The 15,500-nt window shown below is 41.0% G+C and overlaps 1 protein-coding gene across 3 annotated transcripts in view; it reads right to left on the bottom strand.

Moving 5' to 3' along the window:
- Positions 1-15,500, bottom strand: part of rara (retinoic acid receptor alpha) — a 189,385-nt gene that overhangs the window by 90,630 nt on the left and 83,255 nt on the right. The window lies entirely within an intron of this gene.

The following is a 15,500-nucleotide window of genomic DNA, read 5'->3' as shown; positions in this document are numbered from 1 at the left end:
CACCAATTCACAAATGTCATCTCAAGACATTTTACAAAAACTCATTTCAGTTCAATCACAGCTACATTCTAATTGGTTCCAGATCAAACGGTACAGTAAGATCAATTAATTATTCAAAGTAGTTTTAAAAGTTTCTATCCAAAGCGAACCCAGCAGAGTCCACGGAGTCGATGACATGCAACATTCACTAATCCTGGACCAACACGTAGCGATAATCAGAAATTTTAGGCAACAAAACAATTGTGCATGATCTCCAAATCAGTTTTCAAGCAATGTATATGAAAATCAATCAACGATTTTTGAAAAGTCGCTTGCCTGAAAAGAGACTGCAGTGTCCCACGGCTTTCGCTGCGATGAGAACTGACTTTGGGTGGGTTTGTGTTGAGTCTACACTCGTGACAAATGGACAAAAGTCAATACTCAAGGGAAAGCAACCACAGGTGTTGACAGACAGATGACTACCTTCAGAATAATAATTGCCATCAGAAAGCTTTCCAGGGAGCTCCTCCGCCACTTTCCGTCTGCACCTTCAGTCTCAGCAGTCTGGTTTTGTCATGAAGGGTTTTTCTTTTTTTTAAGCAAAAAAAAAAAAAAAAAGGAAAAGGAAAGATGTCTTCTGTGGCAGCATATCTGCCCCAGAAACACACTTAATGCGCTTGCTGTCCGTGCTCTATTCATGAAGTGTTTGCACAGCCAAACCCACGGGGACAAAGGAAGACAAACTCGCGCGCAGATCATTTAAAAAGGTGTGGACGTTTTCTGGATTTAATCAAATGCTAGAACACACTAGCTTGTCTCGCACACACCCATGAGAACCTTCGGCTCTGCTTTAATATTCACAGCGGCGCTGCTTTCCAGGTCAAACAGCTCACCCGCGCTGAGTACACAGACTGACTACTAAGGCCATCTTAAAGTCACACAGCCACACTAAAGAGTTTGCGAAAAGCAGCTTAGGACTTTTGATTCTTGGGAAAGAATCAAAAGTCCTAAACAGTGAAGTACAAAGCGGAGGTGTGTGGGGTTGATGGATGGCATTGGCGGGGAGAGAGAGGCACATAGTCAGCTCCTGAGGTAGACTTAGAGAGGTTTGGCCAAGTGCTTACAGGAAATAGTAATGTTTGATGAGTAAATACTGAATCAGCACAAACCCAGATCTGACATCACCTGATGTCTTTCCTTCTCTGGGTACAGTAAACACAATCAGCATAAAATACTACAGCTGCATCTGTACTGTGATGAAGAAAAATGCATTAAAAGCCCCTGAAACATATGGATCAGAGTGGGCTTGAGGTATTTTTTGCTCTGGGATATTCTCGTCTGAGGTTTCTCTGAGATCTTTTCCTCATACCTCATTGGCTCCTGTTGTGGGGTACGTCTGGGCATGTTGTGATTTAAGAAGCTCAGTGTGGCCTTTTCGTTTCCCTCGTCACCTTTCTCTCAGTTTCTCCCTGTCCAACTTGCTCTGCTGCCTTGTGTCCTGTTTTCCAGCTATGAGCGATTACACGGACCAGAGGGAGGTCTTGGCTTTGACCTCAGGTGTGTTGTGTCCACTGACCTCTTTATTTGCAATCAGTCACCAAAGCCTCATCGCTCCGGGGAGCTTTGTGCTGAATCTGGTAGTCTGACAGCCAATAGAAAGTCAGATTTGACCTTGTATACGCCAACCGTAACAAAGTTATGGCTTGTAAAAATGCTGAACTATTTCTCCATGCTGCTCCTACTAGAGATATGCTGTTCAGAATTTGGGGGGCTAAACTCAGATTTGGTTCTTGTAAAGTTTTGTCCCGCTGATACCAACATTGTCCATTTGAAATTTCTTCTTAAGAACTTAAATACAAAAAAATGCAAGAATTTATTTATTTCCATAATTCCTGGCATAGCCAATCAATTATTTATACAAGCAGGAGTAGGGATGTGTGAGAGATCAATATAAATCAATGTTCACTATTTTCAATGAAATCACAGGTCACTGCAAGCTGTTTACTGGACCCATCCACACAAACTTCTTTTTGTGAAACGAGTTGTCAGTTTCAAAAACACCCGTGTCCACATGGGACCGTTTCCAGAAATGGTTTCATCCACATGGAAACACTGAGAATGACTTAAAACGCTGTTTTTACTCCCCCGGACCTCTGGGTGGAGCTAATCATGGAGCACTGGACATGCGCATAAAATCTCCACACTAGGAAATAAGAATGGTGAACAACAATTCTTGTGGAGTGATGACAAAGTCTATTTTCCTTTCCATGTCAAAAAACTCCAAGACAAACAAAGGTTTAGAGGTTTGGCTAATATGATGTTTTCTCAAAAGAACTGTTCTATCTGTCCACATGAATAAGCAAGGGTGAAACTTCACTGTGGAATTTGTTTCCATATGAACACGGGGACAAATGGTTAAAAACAATCCTGTTTTAATAAAATCATTCCTGTGTGGATGGCAGTTAAATAAACAGCTAATATCAACAAATGTGTGATTATATGCTATAAAGTACTAATATGTCAACTAAGCCCCAAATTAGTGTGTACTTATTCTACAAATAAACCTGTAGCTATGTTTCAATTCAATTGTCAGGTGAATTTTGACTGAACTTTGAAAGTGTCGCAAAATAAAAATAAAAACGTGAATTAGGCTAGTTTACATCTTTTGGTTAGGAGCGAATCAGATAGGTTACACAAAGCGTAATTTCATCAGAAGCTGACTCTACACATGGCTGTAGTAAACAGGAAATAGATGTTGCAAACTAGCATGGACCAAACGTTTCTGAAAAATCAAATTGTGAGTGTTCTGTTATGTCAACTAATATTGCCGGTGCTGCACGCTGTCAACATAAAGTAAGAAATATTCCAATGCATGAGGAAACCTCATGTGAGGAAAATGTTCGCTACGTCAGAACTTATTCTGCAAACGCATTTCCATCTTCCCTTTAGCGCATCAACTCTTTTTCAGAAAAAACCTCCTCAAAAGAGCACAAAAACTCTTTTTGTGAAATTGAGGAAGTCATTTTGAAGTTTCCAATTTGCAGCTGTCTCCTAATGTGATACTTCAAAATGCGCATTAAATAACACCTATAAATTTCACATGTGTGTGTCATCTTTGGTTATTTTTGTCAAAAATTCATACCATGTGAGCTTTTTAAACCAAAGTTACGTGTTTGGTGTAGTTCGGGTTAACTAGTTCAACTCAGCACTGCAAGTTTGTCAGAGTTGATGGACAGAGAAAATGTTCTCCTAAAGTCCTAGGAATTATGATCTCAGACTTCAGACTCAAACTTGGCAGAGGTTCATCTGTCAGTGTCAATGTGGTGGAGTTGCTTCACAGCAGCAGCAGATCACACTACTTTCACAACCACCAACAGCTTAGCTGAGAAAGCCAACAATGAACACCCTGAGGTCAGGCACAAACAAAAAAAAAAACATCAACATGGAAGCCTTCACTCTGCGCTTCAGGTTAACCGGTGACCTCGTGTTACATGTTACAGACCTCAGGCTTCTTTTTTCGGTCAGACTAATTAAGTAATGAAAGTTTAAAATGCAAAACATGTTTCTGGCTCAGTTGTATAGAAGTGGTATGGCTGACAGACTGAGTGCGTCTTTTTTGCATGACAAATGACACATTAGTTATATTTAAGAGGGCGAATTGTGTTCTGATACTTTTCTAGCTTTAGAAAAGCAGCTCATAACCGATCATTAGCACTCTCTTCCTGGCTAATCAGTAAAAAATGTTTTCAACAAGTGCAATGAACCACACGTCCCCCACTCCCCTCCCAACACAGAGCACAAACCACAAATGTCCAACCCCTAATTTAGGAGACGTATACAAATTGTCTTCTGGATTATGTTTCAATCTGTGGCCCTCACCAGGTTGGACGCCCCACATCTGTGCCTGAAGCTGCACATGTTCACAGGATACATTACGCAGAGGGAATTTATTTAAGCAAGTGAGCTCTGTTGACTTTAATTTTGCATGTGCTGCTCTCAAATTTTAATCCCGTCTGGGGCACATGTGTTTATATTCCTGTCCACTACACAGCAGCAATAATTGCACCCCTAATATTTACCACAGATCCAAATCCTAGGCTAGAGAACATGTGGTGATTTGATTTGAAGTTTTGTGCTCTAAGATTAACTTTGGTGCTTTTCTCTGCAGAAAATGTTCCATGGGTTTAAATAATTCCTCCTTATTTAGCCATCTTGAAGACGTCTGTAGTCTTCCGTAGACTGTGTGTGTGTGTAAACACCAGCCAATCACCAAGACTGCACATTCATCTTTATATATTTGTCTGATATAAATAGATCCTTACTTACATTCAGGGTCCCTCAAGAAAATGAGCATTTTAATAGAAAATCTGTTCACTTTTCAGCAGTGCGGTGGCTCCTCTGGCCTGTTGCGGCTCAGAAAGATCAGAGCCAAAGCAAAGCACTCAATTTACTGGTCTGTCTCCCTTCCAGACCGCACCTACAGCCATGGGAGATAGATCATGACCACAGCAACCCAGAAAGGCTCCTGAAATGAGCTTCGTCCATCGCACATCAGGACCCACCCTTAGAGACGGACTGACGAGCTCTAGGACCACAGCGGAGTTTGGAGTGGAGGTAGTAGAGGTTGTCAGGGTATTTGATGAGGTTACTCTCTTTGGAGGTTTTCCGAGCATGTCCAATAAGAAAGAAAACAAGAACTTGCTGGATGGACTACATTTCCCTTCTGGCATGGGACAGGAATATCTGGATAATTACGCCAAGCAGAAAACAATGAATGGGTGGATGATCTTCTGTTGGTCTTGCGAAATTGAACTTGTGATTCTTTTTAAAGCTATATAATGTAAATGTGGTCAGTACTGTGCAACTAGACATGAGCTGGTTTCCTGTATGAAGGCATAAAGTTTAGAGTGATATACAGTACAGACACACAGGTGTGTGTGTGTCCAAAAGTTTGGACACACACACCTGTGTGTCCAAACTTTTGGTCTGTACTGTATGTCTTCGAAAAAATCCTAATATATGATTTCTATGGCTCCAATTATGTATGACTTGACACCCAAAATAATCATTAGTGATTAATATTGGCAGAAATAAATTTTTTTGACGGTCATCGCGGCCATCTTGAACTTTTCTGTGGCTAGGTTTCTTATATCCGCATGTGAAATATTCAATTTACTTGCCTATAACATGAAAAACATTATGAACATCCCTGAGCATCCTGTTCATGAGTCTGTTATACAACAGCAGAGTGTCTTCAGTCAGAGGCTTTTTCAGAACCACTGTAATACTGACAGTAAAGGACAACTATGTTTAATTTCCCTTTGGGACTAATAAAGTATTTCTGAATTAAACAAAATTAAAGAGTCGCATATCCGCTAGTAACACGATAACTAGGCAATGAACACTAGCAGGTGAAAACAAACAGCAGAAGGACAGAAGGAACGACGACAGCGTTAAGCAAAGCCGTCCACGAACCTCTGGAATGCTAATGATTAATTAAACATGCCACCACTCAATTTGCATTAGGCAGGCTGTGGTACACCTAGCACCTATAATGTGCTAATGTTGTCACAAGGGCATTATCTTACCACCCTGATGAGGTTATGTGCTAATGCTGGTAGACAGGCTGGAGGTTAAGTGTGGCCCGGGGCCCCTTAGAAAGGTGCCAGGAGAGACCTGGTGGCCCCATAAGCTCTGGCCCAACAGAGCTGCTCTTAACTCCTTTCCTCAACAGAGACCCATTGTGCCGGGCTGAGAAAGCGCATTAGCCTCCAAGAAAAGGGCTTTCCCTCTGAACACCCCCTCCCCACTTTGGACAACGGGCAAAGCTCTGCTTGATAATTTAATCACTCTCTCGCTCCTTCCTTCCTTCCCTTCTTCCTCCGCTGTCTCCTCCATTAGGTAACCGCTCTATATTTTACGGATGCCATCATTCCCGCTCGCTTATCAAAGGACAGTTGGAGGAACGATGCCTTGGAGAGAAGCCCTGACATTTGAATGTAGGCAGCGGAGTGATTTACGGCTCTCTGAAATGAATATTGCGAAACGGGCTGTGAGAAGATAGAGACGTATGCGTGCGAGTGAAGAAAGGGTCAGTCTGAGAGGAGGGGGACACAAAAAAAAAAGAGGAGAGTTATCGCTTTACCCTTGTCTTGACTTCCTTCGGGGGCCTTTTTGAGGAGCGCAGAAATAAAGAGACTTGTTCTAGCACATCAGAGAGAGATTTAGATTATGCCAGTGTTTACCCAACTGAGTGCTGCGTGGCTGCTGGCGACAGCCTGCTGGCTTTTTAAGTCGTTACGGCCCAACCACCGCTTAGAGTGCTGGCTGCTCAAAATATAACACGGCTGCTGCAGAGAAGGGCATCCTGTCTGCTGAGTGTTTGTGTGTGTGAATCGGTGAATGTTTATGAGAGATAGCATGTGTCCTTGTATTCCTGATAGAGTAGGTGATTCTCCCTCTCTCTCATTCTCTTTCTCTGTGTGTGTGTGTGAGAGTGTAGAGCAGTGGAAATGGAGCCATCCATCGGATTATGGAGAGACAGCTCTTTGAAAAGGAGGGCCTCTATTTGCATAAGCGGTCATGGAAGGGAAAACCTGTAGAAAGAAAGAAAGAATGTGAGAGGAAGAAGAAGAAGTAAAAAAAGAAAGGAGGAAGAAATAAAGAAGAAGGAAAAAGTGGTAGTGGATCAGATTTGCCAGGCTACTCAGAGGGGGGTAAACCCTGCGGCTGGGACTGAGACCTGTGGGCAGGGATTTTGGCCAAGAGTCTCCTCAAAGCAAATGGAAAATAATAGGCTGCAAATAAATTGGTGCCATGGTAATAATAGCCCTGTCAAGTATCATGGAGAGGAGAGGGTCTATAGAGACACAGAGAGGAATGAGGAGACTGTGGGGTCTGCAGGTATGATGAAAGAAAGATGGAAGGAGGGAAGGAAAGTGGAAGCTGGGAGGGAGGAGAGGAGACTGTCAGTGGAGCTCGCCGGTATTTTGGCACAGGAGGATGGTTCAGGGCATAGCTGCTGCCAAAGCTCGTGTCTCAAGTGTGTGTGTTTCTACTCCCACTCTTGTCACATCTGTACCGAATGCTTCCAGTGCTCACTGTCACACTTCTCCCCCAGCACTGTACGACTCAGATAAACAGATTTTTACTCTTTCTCACCTGATATAATGAGTAAGAGCTACAAGGACTTTGAGCCTCAATAAGTTCATTCAGTCAACAGGAAAAATCTGAGAAAAAGTGAAGATGTGCATAATATACCCTAAAAAAATTTTTATATAATGATGTAAGAACAGCTTTTATGTGAGAAGGTTATTAATTATGTAAGAGAAAAGTTTTTGTAATATTACTGCTAATATTTTAAAACCAAGACAAAGTAATGATTGAGTTAACATTTCTAACTATCTTTAGCAACAGAGAAACTTTACAGTACTTTGATCAGCTTTCTAGTTATCTGCTAAAGGTTTTGCTCTCTTGCTCTGTGTGTCTTTACAAAATAGCATCTTGTACAGTTTTCCCACCCGACAGTCCGGTAGATTCAGTTTGATTGGGGACCAGAGTAAAAACATTTGGTACATTTTCAGCTGGCGCGGTTCACTTTCACACTGAAAGGTTTCTAGTTAAACCAGAGTTCGCTTGTTTGGTTGGCGTCAGAGTTCGATTCACACCTTCCCAAATGAACCAGACTTCCTAGGCAAACAAACTAGAGTTTATCTGAAGCGGACTGGACAGGTCTGGTGTGAATACATCCTTACATCTCTGCCCTCTTACTTAAAACACTTGTCAAACTAAAAGAAGCTGACTTCGAGTCACAACTTCCACACCAAAGAGTTTTGCTGTTTTGGCCTATATAGTACTTAGGTATTGTGCGTTTGATGACTGGATAAAGGTTTTTGAATATCTGTCCATCCGGTCACCGGTCAGAGCCAAGCATGCTGAAAATCCTCCGATTCTGGTCAACAGCAGTGTCCTTGGTGCATCTCTTTTAATGAGTTAGAGATGTGTTGACTTTAAGACCCAATAAAAACCATGAAGGCCACTTACTGTGAGTAACAAAACAAAAAGAGGTGAACAAGGAAGGACTTACGCACTTAATGGCTGAATATTTGCTTACTGAAGCCTCTTCCAGGCCATTACCCGAGTATAAGTGAGTAGGGATGCTGACCTTTTATGTCATCAAGTCATTCATGAATGTAATAGAAACATTCAAACACACGCGATTCTGACATCAACACTAGAGGCAGTCATCAGCGAGCTCATACAGCCTGCTCAGTGAGCTGGAAGGACGCAGAAGAGATTGGAACCAATCGCCCGGCATATCCTCTGAAACATTTCAGGTGTCCGTGAGTAAACAGATCTTAATGAGTTTGTTTTCAAGCAAATAAAATCTGGCACATGACTGACGCAGATAGAGCACACAGGAAAACTTGGACTACTATCTACTGTATGATAATAAATGGTAAAACTGTAAAACAATCTAATAGAGAAAAATGAAGTAAGAACAGAAAATAAAAAACAGAGGATGACTTTGTTCACCAACGGCGTTACCAGAGCCCTGGTAGGGCAAGGGCTCTGGTGGTTTCCATATCAAACTGTATGTAAACCACTGTACCTAAACAAACTCTAGCAGTTTGAAAAGAAGAGTAGTTAAATATCTAGCTAGATTATGTTGGAAAGGTACAATTCCAGTGAAGGGTGTGCTATATAATGGTTCCACCTCATAAAAAGTCATGATGTGAATGTGAACATCTTACCTAAGCTGTATTTGAATTACGCCAGTATCAGTACATGCAATCAGCCAACGCTCTACATTAGTGCTGAAACGATTAATCAGACTAATCGATAATGATAGTATATATTGCTTGCATTCAAGGTAAAACTCCTCAAGTGACAGTTTTAGCTTCGCCTGGTTCAAATTCTCTAAAGAAAAATAAAAAAAATCTATATATCCCCTTTTCAGCATCCTTTCTACTCAATTGGTTGGTTAATCTAAAAAATAATCAACAGATTAGCCCTACGTTGTATTGACAGGGATAAGCTTTTCGCAGGTTGATGTTAGAAGTATTTTTTAGCTGCAGATGCATCATTTCTACAAATAATCAAGGGTACAAGAAATGCTGTGTTATTGCATTCTAAACACTGAAATGTTATTTTTTTAAATGTATTTTTAATATTATATACAACAGGCTTAGGTAGTTAAATGAAAAATCTAAAGAATGTGCCAATATTTTGTATTTTAATACAAATTAATCAATTTATCGTTAGAATAATCGATACTATAACCGATTACTAAAATAATCGCTAGCTGCAGCCTTACTCTTCCTACCAGGATTAGGGTTAAAATAAACCTGCCTCACAGATAAGTGCACAGAAAGTATGCAACATGTACCTCTGTATATGTGAAAAAAATATATAGAAAAGACATAAAAATAAAAGAACTATAAAGCAGTTTTATAGTCCCAAAAGCTGAAACGTGTCAGGGATGTAGAGGCATCGGTTATGGCGGCTCCTTTGAACATGTCCAAACACAAAGCCTCACGTGTTCGTGTTTTTTCCCTCGTTCCACTGCAGAGCAATTAATTAATAAGGCCATTAAGTTGGTGGTGAAGTGCTGCGCTTCAGTGCGGGAAATGTCTAACACTCCATGTTTAATAAGTGGCAGAATTTGGCACCCCTCTAATGACTTCCCAGTGATGACAACCAGCTCCCCAGAGAGGCTGCAGAGTGTGTTTGGATTCCTGATGCTGCTAAACGCAGCCTGGCACCTGGTAATGTGTACCATACCCGCACAATAGTGACCAAAACTAAAATGCTTTTAACTTTCATCATCCTTTTCTCTACCAAACATGTTGTGTGAAAAGAGTATGAGATAGAAACAAAAAAAGGAGTTTGTTTTTGGGGGTTCATTTTGCCACCTGGGCAGCATACTAACTTGCTCTCTGGAATCCTGCAGACCACCGAGGCAGAGAGGAACCACCTGTCCATCCTCGAAAAGCAACACACACCCACACACACACACACACCCCTTCTGCCCGACATTACCATATTCACATTTACCCGCGGTTTATATGTTCCACCACGGGCTGCTTAATGGGACAGATAGCACACAGACACAAACACAAGCTTTGTTGGAATCTGAAACCAGCATGTTTCTGCTACTGGCCCTCGTACTACATTCATAAATGCCATTTTAGGCCTTAATAAGTCAACAGAGATGGCGCTCATGTGGCAGGTGGCTGAGGAAAACGCAGCCTGTAGCAAACAATTACCGTGTTTGGTAAAACAAGCGGCCTCTGTGGGTAAAAACCAATTAGTCCGCCGTGGCAGCAGGTAGCAAGTCGACTCCATTTGTTACCATCCGTAATAACACTCGCCTAGTAAATCAGCGGCACGCTAGAGCAGCTAGACTGACAGCGGACTGCTTTATGATAATAAGAGCTCCAATCGATACTATTTCTGAATAGTTCAACATCTTCACATGAGCGGAGTTTAGAGGATTCTGGTGTGTGAAACTGCACGTAATGAGCACTGGAGGATATTATGTGATAGAAAGCACTGCGGTGTGTGCATGTTTAGGTTTACGGGTGGAATCAATCTGCTGATAATATTCAACTAACTAATAAAGCTGCAGGCGATGAATGTAATGTCAATACCTTCAGCTGATCTGCTCCAGTGAGTAGCCTAACCCGTTGATTCTCAGATAATGTGATGTGAAGACGCAGCCCTAGAGGTTGGGCTTCAAGGCAGAGAGAAAACAGCGCATTTTAGGGCTAGATTAACCCTTCTGCTTGGCTTGGTCGAAATAATTGGTCTACTGTGGTTTGTTGAAAGCGGCTGAGATAGAGGAGGTCAACAGCTTAGAGAGGAAAAGGTGAAGGAGGATAGAAAAGGAGGTCAGCAAATCGAGGTTTTAATTGTAAGTGCTTTGAGTTTTTAAAGAAGACCGGCCTTTAGGAATGTGTGTTCCGTGTTTCTATCCACTTTTAAGGCCGTTTCAGACTTTCATCAAAGTGTGGAGACAGAAAAACTTTGAAGCTTCTTAAATTATATAAACATATCATAAGCTTTTTCTAAAAGAGCGGTTGGAGTCGAACCTCAGTAAAATGGAAAGGAACGACCATATATGGATGATTTGTGGTGTGAAACTTAAGAGAATGATGACTGTGGGAACAGAAACATAGGCTTTTTCTTGGAAAAGAAAGGCCATTAATAAGGACAACATGGATGTTAAGCCACTAATTGGCAATATCAAAGATAGAGAGTGAGTACTCCTACTCTCCTTCAAAGACTGCTCTAGGTACAAAAAGTGGATGGATATTTCTTAATCTCTAGTTAACGTTGCAACGTTTTTATGCCAATTTTTGTCCCAATTTTCCCCTTCCAACAACCTTAAGGACGCTCCAATTATCAGGATGACTCTGAAGTTAATCTTACTGCAGTGAGTGGTGTGTTAAGAGTGATCTGGTCTGCTCAAAAAGACGTCAGGACCATAAAGTTTCTCAGATCTGAAGTTGTACAAGTTTTTAGTTTTCATACATCCTTCATGTATCCTTCCTGATAAAACTAACTGTAGAAAACTTTTTGGATAAGATGTTGACTGTTTTGATAGCAGGTTTCATAAAAAGAAGACTTCAACAACAAGATTACTACATTACAGAGTAAGCTGTCACGAGTAAAACAATGTATACGATTAGAAAAGTGAGACTTTAAGCTGCTTCCATTCACTACATCTTAGTTTTATATAATCACTGCACAGCTTGCCAGCGTAAATTTGTAGAATTACGTACAATACCAATGCTCCCACAATTCAACTGCATGTAGATTTATAAGAGCTAACAATCACAGCGAGGGGGGGAAAAATAAAAATAAAAAAAAAATCAATATTCAGTGTGAATAACAGTTATGGCTGTAAAGGCATTCCGTCATATGCATTAATCCTAAACTGGAGGCTCCGTCATGCTTGAAATCCATCAAGGACTCTGCTTTACTGCTGCGCCTTCAATCTGGTATTTTGTAAATCCCCTCTCTATTCAAGTATCAAACTATTTTCCTCATCCATCCAAATCTTTTCTACCCATTTCCAAAAACTGCCATCCAGTTTTTGTATATAAATGGGAAAGAAAGAAGCAAGAGGAAGGGAGAGAGATACAATCTGGAACAGGAAGAGGAAAAGGAAGGGTTGAAAGCACTTTGTTGCAGTTAACATAAGGAGACAAGGAGGAAGTAGTGTGTTTCGATTGCTCTGTGTGTGCGACAGAGGGAGAGAGAGAGAGAGCGAGTAAGTGTGAATTGTGCCTGCAGTTATTCGCACGTGAGGAACCGGAGTGAGAGAAAGTGAGCCAGCCTGAAGGGCAAAGATTGTGTTTATGTTGTGCATGTGCGTAAATGTGAGCGCTCACTCGTGCATGGCAGGAAGCCGCGGTGTCCCTGGCTCTCCAGTGTTTACAGACAGGAAATGTTTGTCCAGGCAAAAGGGAAGAAATCTTGCCTCCCCGCAAGGCAAACACTGCTGGATACGCACAAAGACAAACACACAAACACACGGGGCGCTCGCGACAGTGTGAAAAGAGGAATCCAACGGGAGTTCCAGTCTTTGTGAGTGAGACGGGGTGTTTGGTATTTGGGGAAGTGGGAGTGACAGGGCTGGGCACCAACTGTTCTTCACTTCCCCTCATCTCTGGCTGCACATGCAAGCTCCAGCAGACACTAAATAAAAGAATCAATACGGTGACCTACTGTGAACCTGTAAGAGTGAGGACAGGTCTGTCAGCTCCAGTTCGCACAATCCACCCATATCTGCATCTTTAGCTCCTTTATCAATGCTTCCCTGGGTCTCAGTCTGGCAGGCAGGCGGGAAAGGTATGGGGACCAAAACCAGTTCTAAATTCAAAAACAAACGGCATTTGCCAATTAATACCCTGAGTGACTCGGCTACCTGCTAGCAATCTAAGCTAATGCCAAGGTATTACTGTTTTTGTTTTATAAAGGAGATTGCATAAGGCTGTGTGTGTAAAAGATTTAATACAGAACATTGGAACAGCAAATAAACATTTTTATTGTTTTTACTGTGGCAATCACTAAGTTTAATATGCAGAGCAGCCATATTGGATTTTGGAGCCACTGATGGGGGAAAGCCAAATTTCCAACTTGGAATTCGGACTTCTAACAAGATTTTATTGATGTACTCCATTATCGAAGCAGCTTAAAATGATAAAAAATAAAAGATAACTCGACTGCATCTTTAAACAAATCATACAATGCAGATGAATAAGAGCACAACGAACTGATCATCTAATTCTTGTTCTACTACAGCACTGAAATTCAAGGTGGTAGATGTTAGAAAATGTTTGCTCCAGCTCATTTGTCAGCTGCCTTTCCCAAATTTCATTAACCTGGGAACCGGGATGTTCTGCTAGGACTACGTGGCGGTGAATCAACAGGAACTAACATGACACGCACCTTCTGCTCTGATAAATCTCAACTTATAAAGATGGAAAAATAAATGTGCTAATTACCAATGGGTAGATTTTCTGTGTTAACACGTGACAGAAAAGTTGGCTTCCTCTTTTCAAAGCCAGTCTTCACCTGGTTTGACATTTTTTGTCTTTGTGTTTTGTTTTTTTCTTTTTTTTTGCAAGTCAATTCCACAGCTTTTCACAGCCTGTGTGAAAGGAGCTGTTGCGTGACCATCAGCCACAATGAGAGTATTTGTGAAATGTATTTTAGGACCACTTGCCAAACTTGTGTTCCCCAAACAAACAATGCGCTTGTCTGTCTGTCCCGCTTCATTTCCTTGTGATCTCTGCTGAAATTTCCATGTGTGTTTGAGAGCTGATGTGTGTGTGTGTTTGTAAATTAAGGACAGCGCTGGAGGCGACGCGGCTCTGCATGTTTGTGTGCCTCTCTTTGCTTACCGACACACACACACACACGCACACACCCACACACACACACACACGCATCTTTCAAAACAGGAATGATCTGAACAGGATGAGATGAAAGTGTTCTTTCACCAGAAGGCTCCAAAGCACACAGTGCCTTACTAAAGTGTACATAAGGTTCATCTGCAACTTTTTCACTTTTTCTTCAAGTATTTTATTGGGATGTTATGTGACCAGAACAATGCAAATACACAAAGAAAATCCAGAGCTACCATAAGAATTCACTTAATTAGTGAAGAACAGAACACATGTGGATATAATTTCAGTATAAATTCACTTGGTTTTCATAAATTCCAACACACTCCACAAAGGATTTTATGAAACTTTAAGGCAAAAAAGTCAGACGATCCCCAATTTGCAGCTTGAAACAAGTTACGTAGGAAAACAGCATCATGTGGAAGAAGGTCCTCTGTAGACCAAAACTGAACTTTTTGCCAAATGAAAGATGTGGCAGAAAAGTGGCAAATCATATCATATATATAATAGGATTTTGACTAAAACTAACTGGATGTCAGACTTGCGTATGTCTGCTTATTTGCAAGCCCCAAAACAGCAACCCTCGACTCATTAAAACTGCAAGCGACTTCATAAAAAAACAAGTCCAAAGCTACTTATAATCGGGCTTGGCAAGCGAAACTCAAAATAGTTCCTGTGACTATTATATAGTCACAGGAACTATACAAAATAGTATAGTATAGAAAAACTATACAAAATAGTTTTTCCAGCAACAAAATGCACATTTTCCCTCCATTGTTGATGTTTCTGTCACTGCTGACACTGTCACATAGAAACGACAGTCACTCCCCAAGAGGCGTAGAGGAAATAAAATTAAATTACAAAAGAAAATAGTAACGCACAGTAACGCAAAGTGATTTCGATAAGTAACTGTAGTCTGACTACTGGATTTGAAATAGCAAAGAGTTAGATTACTCGTTACTGAAAAAAGTGGTTCACGCGTTACTGACATCACTGGTTCCAACTGATTAATAACCTCTGCTTAGATCTTCTTTCACTGTTGTAGTTTGAACGCCATCCAGAAGAGGGCACCGCTGGTCATCCTTAAGCGGAACCAGTTGAAACAAAAACAAATATGGCAGGGCCATACCAGAACTGGAAAGAAAAACAGTCCAACAGAGTTTGGTGCGGAATGCAAAATGCACTTTATGCCGTTCGGTTTTGAAATACAAACACTCAACAAGCTCCTTAACTTTCACTATGTCTCATTCTTTTTTTCATCCAGCATACTATGAAACATTTTGCCCTTTTTATAATGGAAAGACAGTTAACCCTCTTCATAAAACAAAAAACTCAGGTTTTAAAGAAAATGGCTGGTTATCAATTAACTATTCATTGATTGATAAGATCAGTCAACTTGCATCCCTAAGTAAAATTAATATTACATTAGAATGTAAAACGCAAGCTTATATTTAGCTGGCAAAGCTGCTAGGCAGCAGAAGCCAACACCAGACACAAATGCTGAAGGTCACAGAGTGACAGAAGAACAGATGAGAAAGATATGACAGAAGAAAACAGGCATATACGGCAACTGATGTTGTCATTGTCATATTTGTCAATATTATA

Source organism: Xiphophorus maculatus, chromosome 10 (assembly GCF_002775205.1).
Source record: "Xiphophorus maculatus strain JP 163 A chromosome 10, X_maculatus-5.0-male, whole genome shotgun sequence".
In the NCBI taxonomy this organism is placed as follows: domain Eukaryota; kingdom Metazoa; phylum Chordata; class Actinopteri; order Cyprinodontiformes; family Poeciliidae; genus Xiphophorus; species Xiphophorus maculatus.
This window is presented reverse-complemented; position numbering and strand designations above follow the sequence as displayed.